We start from the raw sequence: 16,368 nt of genomic DNA on the forward strand, positions 1-16,368 counted from the left end.
TTCCATACGAATTTTTGGATCAGCCTGTGAATTTTTACAAAGAAAGCCTGCTGAAATTTCGATAGAGATTGAATTGAATCTATATATCAATTTGGGGAGAATTACCATATAAATATTGAGTCTTACAACCATGAACATGCAATGCCTTTCCATTTATTTAGATCATCTTTAATTTCTCTCAACAAACATCAATTTGTGTTTCTCAGTGCATAAGTATTACATTTGGTTTGTTAAATATATGCCTAAGCATTTTATCCTTTTTGATGCTATTGTAACTAGAAGTAAGTGTTCCTTAATTTCATTTTTGGATTATTTGCTACATGTATATAGCAATAAAATTTGTTTTATGTATTAATCTTGTATTCTGTGATCTGCTGAACTTCCGTATTAGTTCTACCATTAGAACCATTTTTGTGGATTCCTTAGGATTTTCTGCATATGAAATCATGTCATCTGAGAATAAAAAAATTTCCTTTTTTATTTCCTATCTGGATGACTTTTAGTCCTTCTTCTTCCCTGTTTGAACTGGCTCAAACTTCCAGTGCAATAATGAATAAAAGTAGTGAGCATGTCTTTGTTGCTGACTTTAGGGGAAAAGTATGCAGTCTTTCACTACTAAATATGATGTTAGCTGTAGGTTTTTCATAGATATTCTTTATCATGCTGAAGAAATTTCTTTCTATTCCTAGTTTTTTATTGTTTTTATCATGAAAGGTGGTCGAATTTTGTCACATGCTCTTTCTGTGTCAGTTAATATGATAATGTTTCAGTGCTTTCTTCTTTTAAAATAGTGTATTACATAAATTGATTTTTAGATGTTAAACCAACCTTGTATTTCTAGAATAAATCCCACTTGGTTATGGTATATAATCCTTTTTATATGTTTCTGAATTCAGTTTGTTAATATTTTCTTGAGGGTTATTTCATCTATATTCATGAGAAAGATTGGTATGCAATTTTCTTTACTTTGGATGTCTTTGTGTGTTTTGGGCATCAGGGTAATTGTGCTGGTCTCAGCCAATCGATAGTGATCCTGTCAGCTAGAAATACCTGGAGGCACTCACCTGGACTCCAAGGCGAGCCCCCACAGATATTTCCCCTTTCAGAACCAATGTTGTGGTTGAACTAGCCCTTGTGGTTCTTATTATAATTGCAAGATGCACCTCAGCAGTAACCTTTAGGAAACTTTGAAAGGACGAAGTTTATTACTCACAAGTCCTGGAGGGTACATGGCATGCCTTGGACCACACAGAAAGGTTGTGGGTGGAGAAAGAGAGCTGGGACCTGGGGTTATGTTTTAATCGGGGTCAAGAGTGAGGGGCCTAGGGTTTCTCAGATTCACTCTTTATTGATGAATTTAAAACAGAATGGGAATTAAAGTAGAAGAAGGGAAAAACAAGCAGCCAAAGGGTCAGTTATCTAAGTCAATCAGAGATCTCTAAAACAAAGGAAACTTCAGGGGTGTGGTGGCCTGGCTCTTTACCTAGTCGTGTAGCTGACAATTTGTTCTTTTTGATATAGCTGTCTTTGAAGTGGTGCCTCAGCAATCAGAAGCTTAATGTCAGGCACTTGCATTACAATTAAAAAAAAAAACTGTCAGAGGCTCACACTACAGTAATATTGGCCTGCTAGAGCTATTTTGAAAGTGTTCATTCCTCTTCTATTTTCTGGAAGAATTTCTGGAGTGTTGCTATTATTTCCATCTGAAATGTTTGATAGCATTCAGCAGTGATGCCATCTGGACAGGAGCATCATTGTGGGAAGATTTTTAATTATTAATTTAATTGACTGTCTATTATTGAGTCTGTTTTGAAGTTTGTGTCTCTCTACAAATTTTTTCATTGCATATATGTGTCTAATTTGTTGGTATAAATTTTTTCATACTATTTTCTTATAATTTTTAAAATTCAATAGGCTCAATGGTGATGTCTCCCTTTTCAGTCTTGATTTTAGTGATTCCTTAGGAATCTTTTTTTTTTTCTTGGTCAGTCTGCCTAAGGTTTGTGATTTGTTATCTTTTTTAAAAAACCATCTTTTGGTTTCATTGTGTTGTCCAAAAAGATTAATCAATAGTCAATCTAAGAAAAATGGAAATTTTTATTTGAGCCAACCTGAGGACTATAACATGGGAGACAATCTTCAGAAAACTCTGAGGACTGTTCCACCCATTGGAGATAAAACCGTTATATAAGTTTTTGAGACAAAGTAGCATATTAATAGTTTACATAGTCCAACAAAGTGAGTAGTGGGTATTAATGACCCATTACAGGATTGAGAAAGGAAAGTTATCTCTTAAGGAGTTACCTTGCTGGTTCCAGAAGGAAATTTCTTTTCTTTCCTTCTTTCTTTCTTCTTTGTTTTTTTCTTGGCATGTGGGCATTCCTGTATCCTTTAAGGGGATCTAGTTAATGTATAATGTGATACACAAATCACACTAAAGGGGAGGGGCTAGTGGCTCAAATGGGCAGAGAGAGAATTTTATGTTTACAATTTTTCTTGCCCTGCCTGAAAATAATTTTATTTCATTAATTCCACTTTTGATCATTAATCTTTCAATAGAAAGCATTAGGTGATCAAGTATTTGGTACCTAAATGCTAGGGTGGTTCTTTACCTGCCTTGGGTCCATCATGTCCCTCGATGCTGGGTCCTAATAGCACGGTTCTTTCTTTCCTTTTAGGGGGTGGTACTAGTAAGATGTCTGGCACGGAATAACGGTCAATTCCAACTTGTCCAATAGGACTTGCACCAATTTTACCTTGCATGTGCATTGTGCATGTCCATTATTTTATAGAGAACTATAGATGTGATCAGTAGTTTCCAGTTGTTTAGATATCATTATCTTAGTAGGAGCAGGTGATACACAGTGCAAAAAACAAGAAACTAAAACTTTATAAGTTACACAAACTGTAATCAAAGTTGGCAATAGGAGGAACAATATCATTAGTAAAGATTTAAGCCAATATCCTCTTGAACCAAACCATTTTCCTAGCATTTCCCTTAAACTGGGAAGAGGATCATTCAGAGTGGAAATCTGATTTTTCAGATGCACCATAAGGGGGGGGGTTGCATTAGAAGACTCATCAGGTATAAAAACACAACATTCACTATATTCACTATGCATTATAGCATAAGCTCCCCCTTGGGAAGCTTTTAGAATATTGAGGGCTATGCAATTCTGTAGGACTGCTTTTCTCATCATGGAAATTTCTGAACTGAGCAAACAAATGGCTTGGTTACTATCATTTAAGGCTTGCTGGGTGAATTTTGTTAAAGCCTCTATATGAGTAATGATATCTTCTATTCCAAGTGAAGGAATAAATATTGCAGCCAAATAATCATACCATTGGAAAACTGATTGAACCCAACATGCCCAAATTGAAAGCAGAATGACAGCAGATGTTTTCAAGGCTACCTGTAGGTGACATTGAGTCTAAAGGAAACCAACTGTACACCTCCCTAACCAATCTGGGGAGATCCAAGGCCACAAATTTGTTCCATAAACCTATTGGGTCCTGTTAGGAGCTATTCCACCATTTTAACATCTAGTGAAAACCGTCTTTCAGACCTTGAAACATACACCCAAAGGTTATCAAATATTAGATAGGATTCATTTGGGATTTAAAAACATTGACTAATGTGGATCTGATGCCATCATTCTGCAACTTGCAGTTTGAAGTCAGGAGGATGCTTTCGAAAGCTGTGAGAATGGCCTGATGCATTCCTTTGGACTGCCACGCTTTATGCTACTGGATGCTAAGCCACGTTGCATTCATCCATTTCCTTACCGACGGGAATTTGGAGTGTTCCCAGTTTTTCCCATCACCAACACCCTTGTGCATGTGTTCTTGTACACCACACGTACCAGCGTGTCTCCGGAAGAAGTACCAGGCAGCGGACTTGCCGGAACATAGAGGAAATAGCTTTTATTTTTCCTTCCAGTTTTAAGATCTTGGGCTCAAAGCAAGGACTCTGGAGGCAGATTGATTGGTTTCAATCCTGCCGCTGATCCCCACGAGCCGAATGACCTTGGGCCAGTGGCCGAACCTCTCAGTGCCTGTTTCCTCACCGGTAAGAGGCCAGTAATAGTTGGTACTATAGTTATAGGTGTGTCACGCGGATGCATTACTATTTATGCCCAGCGCTTAGAAGAGTGCCAGGCACAGAGTCCATGCTGGCACTAAGTTGCTTTCAATGGATTCTGCCAGATTACCTCCCAAATGGATCTCTTGCACCACCGCCACAGGGCTTTGCTCCTGACCTCTCCCACCCTCGGAATGGTTAAGCTCTTTGAAGGTTGTCAACCTAGTGTGTGAAACCCGATTCGTGGTTTTAGTTCACATCTCCAGGATCAGGGGTGGGGAGCATCTTTTGGGGTGTAACTGGCCACTGCGATTTCCTCTTCTTTGAATTTGCCTGAGAGCGGGCAAAGGGCTGATGGAGCGAGGCCAACCCCAGTCTGTCCGCCAACCCCAGTCTGTCCGCCAAACCCACCTGCCCATAACGTTTGCTGAGCCATATTTGATGGAGCAGTTGAGACAGAGACCTTACAGAAGGAAAATACGATCCCTTTGCTCTCTGGCTGACCCCTGATTACTGACTGCGGGACTCTTGTGCCCATTCTCCTGTTGGATCTTAAGGCTTGCGGTGGAAGGGAGGCTCGCAAATGCTTTCGGCGTGTGCTAGGCGTCCAGCACCTCCATCTTGACGTTTCATCCTCACCACCCCTGGAGCCCGGCGCCCTCACTCCCCGACCCCCTGTGTAGATGGGAAACGGAGGCTCAGAGCTGTGACTCTAACCGGAAAGGGGAGGCGGGACAGGAGGAGGCGGGCCGAGAGGCTTGACAGAGGGAGGCCCTCCCACCATCCCCTTCACCAGCCCACTGCCCGGACCGCCCACGGGCTTGGCGGCAAATCAGAGGCCCTCGACCCCATTGGTTAGGCCTCGAGCCGGCAGGCGAACAAGGCGCCCGCTGGTTGGCCGGGCCCGGACCAATGAGGAGGCCGCGGCGCGGGCGTGGGCGGTGCGCTGAAAACCGAGCGTCGTTGCGTTTGAGGCGAGCTCGTGCGACGCCTGAGGTGGCTGCCGCTGCCCTCTGAGCGCCGCCCGCCTCGACCGCCGTGACCGCGACCGCGACCTCGGCTCGGGCCATCGACCGTCGCCCCGGTTCCGGCGCCGCCAGGGTAGCGACATGAGCTCCCCCGATAAGCTGTCTGTGTGGGGAACGCTTTTCGGCCCAGAGGGCGGGGAGCGGGCCGGCGTCAGCCCGACCGGCCCCGCAGTCCCGCGGGGTCCCGACTCAGGCCCCGAGCCCGGGGAGCCGCGGAGCGGCGAGGGCGGGGGCGGCTTCCCAGACCCCGGGGGCTTCCAGTCGGAGCGGGAGATGCTGGAAGCGGGAGGGCCGGTGCTGTGGGGCCGCGAAGGCCGACCTGGCTCCCCGGCTGACGACACGAGGGACCTCCTGGAACTGGCCGAGGAGTCTGCGGCGGGCATCCTGCGGCAGCTGGCCGCCCGGGACGTGCTGGGCGTCCACAGACACCTGTCCCCGGAGAGCTGCGCCACCTTCGAAGTGTCCGCCGTGTGGGCCGGCCTCGAGGCGGGTCCCGGCGGTCGAGGAGCGCCCGCCCAGAGCTGTGGGGAAGCGCCGCCGGCTCCGGCCGGCCCTCTCCACCTCGGTGGGCCCGAAGCGGGCCGGGCCTGGGGGAACCCTAAGAGAGGCCCTAAGCGTAGGTTGAAGGTGGCTGCGGATCGCCAGCGGCTCCCCGAGAAAGGCCTGGCCTGGCTGCTGTCCGACCCCGAGTCCTCAGATGAGTTCAGTGAGACAGAGCTGATGACGGTGAGCACTTACCCCAGAGGAGGAGGCCAGGCCGAGCCCAGCAGACCCAAGGATCCCGGGGACACTCCCAGACACTCGATTTTCCAAGACAGGGAGAATTTCCTTCACGTGCCAGGCTCTTCCCTGTCCTTGGCTCCACGAGGATTAACTTCGGTTGTGGAAACACAGGGCGTGGGAGAGCAGGGCATCTCTTCCCCTAGGAAAATGCGGAGCGTGCTCTGGGGGAAGGGGGGCAGCAGGCCCAGCTACCCGGGAGCTGCTGCTGCTGCTGCAGGTGGCCTGCGGCGGGTCGCTCCTAGGAAGAAGGGGGCCCAGGAGAAGAAATCCCTCGGGGGAGCCTCCAAACTTGCCCTGGGGAGAACCTTCCCTTCCGGGGGAGAGCGAATCTCGGCAACTCCCCTGGAACCGGCCACCTTGCCCCCAATCTCTGGCATCCCGCTGCTTGGGAGATCCAAGAGGTATACCTTGGTCCTTTCGGGAAATGAACAGTCCAAGCACACCGGTGCTGGGAAGAAATCCGTGGCCAGGCGGGCAAGGGAGTCTGAGGCGGTGGCGGGAGAAGATAAAGACCCAAATAAAGATCCAGCCGCAAAGGGCCAAGTGAGTAGGCCATGCTCCTCCTCTCTCCCCACTCTTCGCCCCCCCCCCAGCTCCAACCGCCCCCAGGACACACGTCTTCACCCATGCTGCCTCCGTCCATCCCTCAGGGGTCGTCATTGGGTGCCCCTCGGTCACTGGGTCATTAGGATGCCAGATCGGGCTCCTTTTACTAGGGACAAACATTAAGGTAGCACTTCGGGTGTGCTGGGCCCGGTTCTCCACCCTTGGCCTGTTTCCAGCCTCCTCTGCGAGACAGGCTGTGATGGAAGGGAGGGCTGTTAGCTGAATTGTGTCGGGGGATCCCTTAAAAGTTTCCCCAAAAAGCCATAGTATTTAGACTCACCAGCTTCCTGAATCCTACTTCCTAGCTGTTCCCCAGACCTTCCTTGCAGGGGGCCTGGGCTTTCTCAGTGCCCCAGTGTTGTCCCTAGATCAGCTCTGCCTGCTGGCCTGGGGCTGACTGAGGGAGAAAGTGCTAATGAGATCAGCCTTTCAATTCCCTTCCCAATTCCCTGCCTCACCCCGGCCCCGAATCACACACTCTCTCTCCCTCTCTCTCTCTCTCACACACACACACACACACACACACACACACACACACACACACACATCCTTAGTCCTAATCGGTGAGAAATTCTTGTTTCAGCTGCCAACTCACAGGCCAGGCACATCTTTTCCACGCATGCATGGTGGAAAAGCCTGCAGTGACGACCTCAACACCAGAGGCCCCCAAGATCCAGGAAACTCAGAGCCCTTGGCCCTGAACCAGGGAGAAGTCATGCCCAGGCTGCCTGTCCCCTCAGGTGAGTGTCGTGGGTTTGATATGAGGGGAGGGGAGAGGGGTTGAGGACAGAAACCTCTGGCTCTGTCTCTGCTGGGGGCACAGCCTTGCTCCCAGGCAGCTTCTCCCCCAGGAGACGGGATGCTGGCAGGGCTGGCCTTGAGCCACATCATCCTCTGTGTGGGGTTTGTGCGGCCGGGGTGATCGGTGGCAGTGCCCCAAACAGCTCCTCCGGGTGTAGACTTGCAGGGGAACAGCCTTTTCTGTTAAGTCCTTTTCGCCCACATTGCTCTCCCACGTGCTGGCTGTGGCTGCAGCTCTGGGAGGGTCGAATCCAGAGCCACAGTCTTTGGGGACCACAGTGGCGAAATGGCTGCCCCTGGGGAACAGGGGAGGCAGGCCCAGAGAGAAGGTTCGGGCTGCTGGGCAGAGCAGGGGCGGCTTGTTGCCAGCGGAGGGTGGTGCTGCCTCACCTCACGTTAGACCCCGCTTGGCCCTTTCCACCTCACTGGGAGCCTGGGAAGCTGGATTGTGTGTCCTTTCCCTCTCAGGTGACCGGAAGCCACTTGACCATCCCCCAAGACCAGAAAGACAGCAGCAGCCACTGGGAACACCGGGCTGTCCTCTGGTAATGCTTCCTCTGCCTCCTGGAAATACAGGCCCAAACTCGAGGGTGGGATCTGGGTTCAAGTTCAACTGACATGTGTGGGGCCCTCCTTCCCCTGCCCCCATGACGTACCCCACGGAGGGAACCCACCTCCTTTCCACTGAGGAGCCCTTGCCAGTCTAGCCACCCGGCTCTGGGATGGAGGGCCTGGGGGAGAGGAGAAGGTGGAGGAGAGAGGAGGCCAGAGTATACTAATCATTTCTCTTTCTCCTGTGTCTGCTGGCCTAGAGTCTCGTGCTACAGAGAGAAATAGACGACCTTAAGGAGAAACTTGGTATGAGGAACCAGGGACGGAGAGCGGTGTCTTAGTGCAGAACCCGGGTGGGCACCTGGGGTGGGGGTGGACTGCAGGTGCATTCGGCCTCGCAGGGACCAACATCCCTGTGGGGAGGAGAACCTAGCAGGCCTGTCCCTGGAGCCGGCTATGCATGTCCAGCTGGGCGTGTGTACAAGTAGCAAGGTACTGTCTGGACTGCATGCACACTTTGCCAACCAGACCAGTCCTAGGGAACCTCCTTCTGATAGGACTTTTAGAGATGCCTCTTTGATTTTCCCTTGAACTGCTGCTTGGTGTGGCTTCTAAGGTTCTTGTTGAATTGTTTGTTTGTGTGACGAGTTCTGACTGGTTGTGGCACGGCCCACAGCATGAGGGCTGCTGGCACACTTTGTTTCCCTTTAGGAACCGGTTCCACATTCAATTCGGGTGGTGGGGAGTGGTCAGGCCCAGAGCTCTTTGCATCAGGTCTGGAGGGGGTTTTAGGTTGCAGGGCTAGGCGGTTCCTCACGGGGATAGGGGGACGGGCTTCTATATCCCTCTCTCTGGAGCGCCTGCTAATGCCTGTCCCTGTTGCAGCCACCATGCAGTACCTGGCTGACAAGTTCCAGACCCTTTGAAGTGAGTGTTACGCACACCGTACCCCTTCCCACAGTCCTGCCTGTTGAGCAGGGCTGGGGGCTGGCCCTGGCTTGAGGCTCCTCCCTGACTCCGCTGTTTCACAGGTTGAGCCCAGCGTCTTCCTGCAAGAGGAGCAGCTGGTACCTTTGGGGCCCGGGAGCTGTGGCCAAGCTCGTTCCCTCCTGTTCTGCCTCAGCTGGGGCTTCCTCTCCCTCTTGTTTTCCCCCGCCCCACCCCAGTTTCACAGCATTTTCCAATTAAAGTGCCTCTCATATTCTGTGTTCTGCCTTCTCTCTGGAGGGGTAGGGGTAGGGGTAGGGGTAGGGGGCCGGGACGGGGCAATGCTCCACGTCAGAGCCTTTTCCAGAACAGTATCTCTGGCATCCTGTGGTGGGGACTCTGGGCCAGCCTCTGCTACCATCCCTGCAGTCAAGCCAGCGGAGTGCCCCACGTCTGGATCCTGTGTGGGCTCTGCCTGGCCACATTGGCACGTCCTCCCTTTCCCCCGAAGGCCCTCTTCTAGTTCTCTCCAAACCCCCCTCCTGCTTTGGGGTCTGGCGGTTCCCATTCATCTCTGCCATTCCCCCTCCCCATCAGCAGGAACTCATGACCCCCTTCCAGAGCTCCAATCTGGAAGCTTTCACATCCTCCCTACCCTAGCCAGCTGACCACCCTCCTCCAGCCTGGTCGTCTCTATACCCTTGAGTGGAAATTGGCCCGTCAGGTTCTATGTCAAGTGTGGTTAGGAGGTCTGTGTTCTTGCATGGTCCCCGTCAAATACTCTTCCACCAGCCCCATGACACAGATTTTCCTGGAAATGATATTTCCGTGTCCCAGCTCAATCTCCCAGACTGCCTCTTTAGGGCACATGAGGTTGAGTCTGAACTCCACGTTCGATTTCTCCCTCACTGAAGGTTGGGAAGCACTTCCTTCCCTCAGCCAGGACTCAGGGCTGTACCAGCCTGAGACTCAGAGGGACAGATTTGTGTTTGAGTGAGGCGAGGGTGGTTCTGCCTGACCGCCTTCCCGAAAGACCGGTGTTTTACTACACAAAAGGGGGTATGATGGTAGATAGGACATTCCAGGTTGGTGAGTGTGTGTCCCTGTGTGTGAATAAAAGTAATCAGGGATAATCTCCCTTGAGGGAGAAAGATGTGATTCAGGGAGTAAAGGGAGTAGAGGCTGGTCCAGGTTCTGTGAGGCATTGAATGAGCAAAATCAAGGGTCGGATCTGTTTTGTTCAAGGGTTGTCGTTAAATTCCCAAAACATAGGAGGGAGATGATGCAGAAGTCACCAAACCCCACGACAGGGTGTTGGGATGCTCAAAATGTTGGATTCGCTGGAGGAGGCTCTCGATCCTACTCTGTGATCCTGTGATGTCTGACGACTACTGTGGGTGTGGATGGAATGAGATTGGGAAGGGTGGCTCCTCAGAGTAGCTCATCTTAGAATCAGGAGACCCATATATGAGACCACCCAACATGAGCTACCCGGGACAGGGGCGGGATGGGCACAGTGAGGATGGGAAGTAAGGAGTGACTGTACCTGGACAATGGGGAGCACTTGGGTCCACCCTTCCCCCATATTCTCACCCTGACTCGCTTCCAGAGTTCATGGCATGAGCTCAGGTGGACAGACCACATGTGGGATGGGACAGTCACAGACCTCAGTGTCAGAAAAGAATGTTCGTGGGACTGAATCCTTCCACTCAAACCCCTCCCTGGAGAAGGTGGGCTTGACTGCTTAGTTTACAGCTTTGACCCTGAACCTGATCCAGTGGTTATTGCTTGGCGGTGTAGCACATCTCGCTGCTGTCTGAGTGACTAAGTTTGGCAGAGACCTTCCAGCTGAGGTTTCTGCTCACCGAGACGTGCAGGCAACTTGTGCCCGGGGAGAAGTCCAGCACCAGCACCAGCACCGCCTGTCGGCAGAGGGGGTCACGGGGCTGTGGTCACCCGGGTGAGGAAGTAGAGAAGCTTGTTGAAAGGGAGGTGACATGGGAGGGTGTGACCTCAACCCTTGGTGATGCATTTTCCCTGCCTCCCTTCCCTCCACTGAGCACACAATCTCTCTGTTCCGTGTTCTGACCAACTACTGCAGAAAAATGTTGCTGGAAACATGTATTTCACAGGCTGTGGCTTGGCCCTGAGCTTTCCAGTTCCAGAGGGAAATAGTGGCAGGTCATACATCTGGGCCCCCGTGTGTAGGAGGAGGTCAGGACCACGCCCTCATTCAGTTCGCCCCATTTGCCTTTCCCCTCAAGCCCCTTCTCCAGCCTGGGAGACAGTGGCGGCTGGCCTGGAGAGCCCTAGGCCCCATCCTGCCTGCTTCTGCTCCCTGCCCAATTACTGGGAAGATGCCCCCTCCCCACCCCACCCACTCCACACCAGCACCAGCCCAACCACAGGCCAACTGCTCTCTCTGGACTCTTGGGGGGAAGTGACACAAACAAGAAGGTAGGTGTAGGTGAGCCCTGGAGAGGGAGCTGGGTGTGGTGGGCAGAGTAATCATGCCCCAAGGTGTCCAAATCCTAATTCCTGCTGTTGGCTTATATGTTACCTTGCATGGCAACAGGGGGTTAAGCTTGCAGGTGCAATAAAGGCTGCTACCCAGCTGAATTAAGGTGGGGAGACTCTCACCTGCATTGGCCAGGTTCGGCCAGGCACATTGGGGCTGCCAGGGTTGCCATGTGGACTGTCCCTGCGTGATTCCAGGGCGCAGCATTCGAATGACTGCAGTGTGCTTGGTGCCCCCTGTGCTTGTGCACTGTTGAAGTCTTGGTAAGTACCGCTCAGATGCAGATGGAGGACAGACCAGTAGTTTTGGACCTCCCTTTTGTTCCAAGCCAATCACTTCCCCCACCCTAGTCCTCTTGAGGTATCTGCCAGCCTGACTTTTACAATGATCATTCACTTTCTTTTAAAGGATTTACAATTGTTATTTAATAAAATAACCCTTCCAAAGATAAAAGACACTATCCATATGCACATCGTAGAGAGCATAAGCTCTCAATTTGACAAATAATTATGAACGGAACAACCCATGTAATTATACCCAGGTGACAGAAAAGTACATTGCACATCCAGAAGTCCCCTATATGTCCTTTTCTGTGTAGGAATCCAAATGGATAAGTCTACATACTGCCTGATCCCATTTACTTCACGTTCTTGAGAAGGCCAGACTGTAGGGATAGAAAACAGATTGGTGGTTGCCTGGGTCTGGGGGTTGAGACAAGAGGTTAAACTACCAAAGAGCATGAAGCAATTCTGAGGCTGATGAAAATGTTTTTAATTTTGATTGTATTGGTGGTTCCATAACAGAATGTGTTCATAGAGACTCTTAGACCTTGTATGTAAATTAATTTTAATAAACCCATATTATTAAAAAAATGTAAAAAGTGCATTATGACACAGCAATTAGGGAAGAAAAATAAATAAAGAGAATCCAAATTGGAAAGGAAAAAGTAAAACTATCACTGTTTGCAAGTGACATGATAATATACATAGGAAATCCTAAAGATGCCACCAGAAAACTACTGGAGTTCATAAATTATTTCAGTGAAGTTGCAGTATACAAAATTAATATACAGAAGTCTGTTACATTTCTATACACTAACAATGAAATATCAGAAAGAGAAATTAGGGAAACAATCTCATTTAGTGTCACATCAAACAGAATAAAATCCCTAGGAATAAATCTACCTAAGGAGGCAAAAGACCTGTACTCTGAAAGCTATAAGACACTGTGGAAAGATGTTGAAGATGACACAAACAGATCAAAGATATACCATGTTCTTGGACTGTCAGAATCAATATTGTTAAAATGACCATGCTACACAAGGCAATCTACAGATTCAATGAAATTCCTGTCAAATTACCAATGGCATTTTTCACACGACTGGAACAAATAATTTTAAAATTTGTATGGAAACAGAAACAACCCCGAATTGCCAAAACAATCTGGAGAAAGAAGAATGTAGGTGTAGGAATTATGCTCCCTGACCTTAGACTATACTACAAAGATACAGTGATCAAAACAGTATGGTACCAGCACAAAAACAGGCACATAGATCAATGCTACAAGATAGAAAGCCCAGAAATAAACCCACACACTTATGGTCAATTACTCTACGACAAAGGAGGCAAGAATATACAATGGAGAAAAGACCGTCTCTTCAGCAAGTGGTGCTGGGAAAACTGGACAGCTACATTGAAAAGAATAAAATTAGAACATTCTCTAACACCACCTACAAAAATAAACTCAAAATGGATTAAAGACCTAAATGTAAGATCAGATGCTATAAAAGTCCTAGAGGAAAACACAGGCAGAACACTCTTTGACATAAATCGCAGCAATATTTTTTTGGATCCATCTCCTAGAGTAATGGAAACAAAAGCAAAAATAAACAAATGGGACCCAATGAAACTTAAAAGCTTTTGCACAGCAAAGGCAACCATAAAGAAAACGAAGACAACCTATGGACTGGGAGAAAATATTTGTAAACGATGTGACCGACAAGGGATTAATTTCCAAAACATACAAACAGCTCATAAAGCTCAATATCAAAAACAAACAAACAAAGAAACAAACAACCCAATCAAACAGCGGGCAGAAGACCTAAATAGACACTTCTCCAATGAAGACATACAGATGGCCAATAGGCACATGAAAAGATGCTGTACATTGCTAATTATTAGAGAAATGCAAATCAGAACTACAATGAGGTATCACCTCACACCAGTCAAAATGGCCATCATTAAAAAGTCTACAAGTAATAAATGCTGGAGAAGGTGTGGAGAAAAGGGAACCCTTGTACAGTGTTGGTGGGAATGTAGATTGGTGCAGCCACTATGGAGAACAGTATGGATGTTCCTTAAAAAACGAAAAATAGAATTACCATATGATCCAGCAATCCCACTCCTGGGCATATATCCAGAGAAAACCATAATTCGAAAAGATACATGCACCCCTATATTCATAGCAGCTCTTTTTACCATAGCCAAGACATGGAAGCAACCTAAATGTCCATCAACAGAGGAATGGATAAAGAAGATGTGATATACATATACACACATATATGTGTATGTATGTATATATATATATATATATATATATATATATATATACACACACACACACAGATATATGTGTATATATATGTATATATACACATACATACATATACATACACACAGGGAATGGAATGGTTAAAGAAGATGTGGTATATATATATACAATGGAATATTACTCAGCCATAAAAAAAGAATGAAATAATGCCATTTGCATCAACATGGATGGACCTAGAGATGATCATACTAAGTGAGGTAAGTCAGGCAGAGAAAGACAAATATCATATGATATCACTCATATGTGGAATCTAATTTTAAAAATGACACGAATGAACTTATTTATAAAACAAACAGACTTACACATATCAAAAACTAACTTATGGTTGCCAAAGGGCAAAGGGGGGGAGGGATAAATTAGGAGTTTGGGATTAACAGATACACACTACTATATGTAAAATAAATAAATATCAAGGACCTACTTATAGCACAGAGAACTATATTCAATATCTTGTAATAATCTATAATGGAAACGAATCTGAAAAGAATATATGTATATAAAATACATATATATTTATATATTTATTTATATAAAATACATATACATATATCTGAATCACTTTGCTGTACACCTGAAACTAACACAACATTCTAAGTCATCTCTACTTCAATTTTTAAAAGTACGTTACATTACAGGGAAATTCCCTGGTGGTCCAGTGGTTAAGATTCTGTGCTTCCACTGCAGGGGGCACGGGTTTGATCCCTCCTTGGGGAAATAGGATACTGCGTGCCACGTGGTGCGGCAGAAAAAAATAATTACAAATTGATCGGCCAAAAAAAATACATTACAAATGGATATTGTTACTCAGTATTTATTTTTAAACACGAGGATCATAATTTTCTCTTGTAATCTGTTAACATGGAATGCTATATCACTTTATTTTCTGAAACTAAATCAAATTTGTATTCCTGGGATGAATCCAGTCATGGTATGTTTTGTATTTTCCTCTTTATATCCTGTAGGATTCAGTTTGCTAATATTCTGTTTCTGATTCTTGCTTCTATGCCATGAGCCTGCGGTTGACCTGTGATTTTCCTTTCTCAAACTGTCAACAGGATTTAGTGTCAAGGTTATTCCATCCTCAGAAAATGAGTTGAGGAGTGTCCTGCCTTTTCAATTTTTTCTAAGATTTTGTGTCAAATTGAAAATATTTATGCCTAAGATGCTTTTCAAAATTCAGTGGTGAAGCCTAGAAGATTTTTTTGGAAAAGCATTTTGACTATTAGTATATTTCTTTACAATTAGTGTGGAGCGATTCCGGTTGGCTCTTCCTTTCTGAGTCATTTTTGGCAAGTTATGTTTGTGTAGAAATTGGTGACCTTTTTCTAAGTTTTCAAATTAATTGGAATAAAATGGTCCATAATATCCTCTTTTCCCCCTATTTACAAAAAAAACTGTCCTACAGATACTTATGCAAGAAAATTGCAAGCAACACCCATTCATCCTTCAACTGGACTCACCCATTGTAAATATTTTGTAGCTTTTGTCATATTTCCTTTCCCTCTGTCTAACTGTATGCGTGTGTGTTTTTAATCGTTTTGTTGAATCATTTGAGTTATTTGAAGAGATTATAGTACATTGTCCCTAAATACCTTGACATGTTTCACTTGGGAAAAATAATTGTTTGCTACAACATCTTTTTTTTTTTAAATTTATTTTTGGCTGCATTGTGTCTTTGTTGCTGCACACGGACTTTCTCTAGTTGTGGCAAGCAGGGGGTACTCTTCCTTGCAGTGTGCGTGCTTGTCACAGTGCTGGCTTCTCTTGTTGCGGAGCATGGGCTCTAGGCATGTGGGCTTCAGTAGTTGTGGCACGAGGGCTCAGTAGTTGTGGCTCACGGGCTCTAGAGCACAGGCTCAGTAGTTGTGGCACACGGACTTAGCTGCTCCACAGCATGTGAGATCTTCCTGGACCAGGGCTCGACCCCGTGTCCCCTGCATTGGCAAGCAGATTCTTAACCACTGCTTCACCAGGGAAGTCCCAGTTTGCTACAACATCTTAATGCAATTATCACACTCAGAAATTTAACTTTGAGACAATACAATTACCTACCGTATGCACTCATTCAAAATTCATGTGTCTCAGAATTGTTATTTGTACCTATTTCTTAAAAAAAATCCTGCTTCCAATCAAAGAACATGCATTGCATTCAGTTGTCATGTCTCTTTAGTGTCCTTTAAACTAGAAAAATTTTCCAGATTTTTTTTGGGTCATTCGTGACACTGACATTTTTGAAGTTTTAATCCATTTTGGGGGGGGCTTTCATTTTACTTTATTTTTTTTTTTAACATCTTTATTGGAGTATAATTGCTTTACAATAGTGTGTTAGTTTCTGCTTTCTAACAAAGTGAATCAGCTATATATACATATATCCCCATATCTCCTCCCTCTTGCATCTCCCTCCCTCCCTCCCTATCCCACCCCTCTAGGTGGTCACAAAGCACCACGCTGATCTCCCTGTG

At 46.8% G+C, this 16,368-nt stretch overlaps 2 long non-coding RNA genes and 1 pseudogene across 4 annotated transcripts in view; 1 reads left to right on the forward strand and 2 right to left on the reverse strand.

The window, feature by feature from the left end:
• Nucleotides 1–16,368, reverse strand: part of LOC309620813 — a 498,839-nt gene that overhangs the window by 244,114 nt on the left and 238,357 nt on the right. The window lies entirely within an intron of this gene.
• Nucleotides 1–16,368, reverse strand: part of LOC309620844 — a 260,746-nt gene that overhangs the window by 102,950 nt on the left and 141,428 nt on the right. The window lies entirely within an intron of this gene.
• LOC309620997 (uncharacterized protein CXorf49 homolog pseudogene) lies at nucleotides 5,098–9,097 on the forward strand (annotated as a pseudogene). Of its 2 annotated transcripts, none has more exons than XR_014249886.1 (5): nucleotides 5,098–7,238; nucleotides 7,768–7,844; nucleotides 8,112–8,204; nucleotides 8,737–8,778; nucleotides 8,883–9,097. The product of XR_014249886.1 is annotated as an uncharacterized protein CXorf49 homolog pseudogene (transcript). The 2 variants fall into 2 exon arrangements; XR_014249887.1 differs by having other exon boundaries at nucleotides 8,112–8,157.

This window comes from Balaenoptera borealis (genome assembly GCF_965194805.1).
Source record: "Balaenoptera borealis genome assembly, chromosome: X".
Classification (NCBI taxonomy): domain Eukaryota; kingdom Metazoa; phylum Chordata; class Mammalia; order Artiodactyla; family Balaenopteridae; genus Balaenoptera; species Balaenoptera borealis.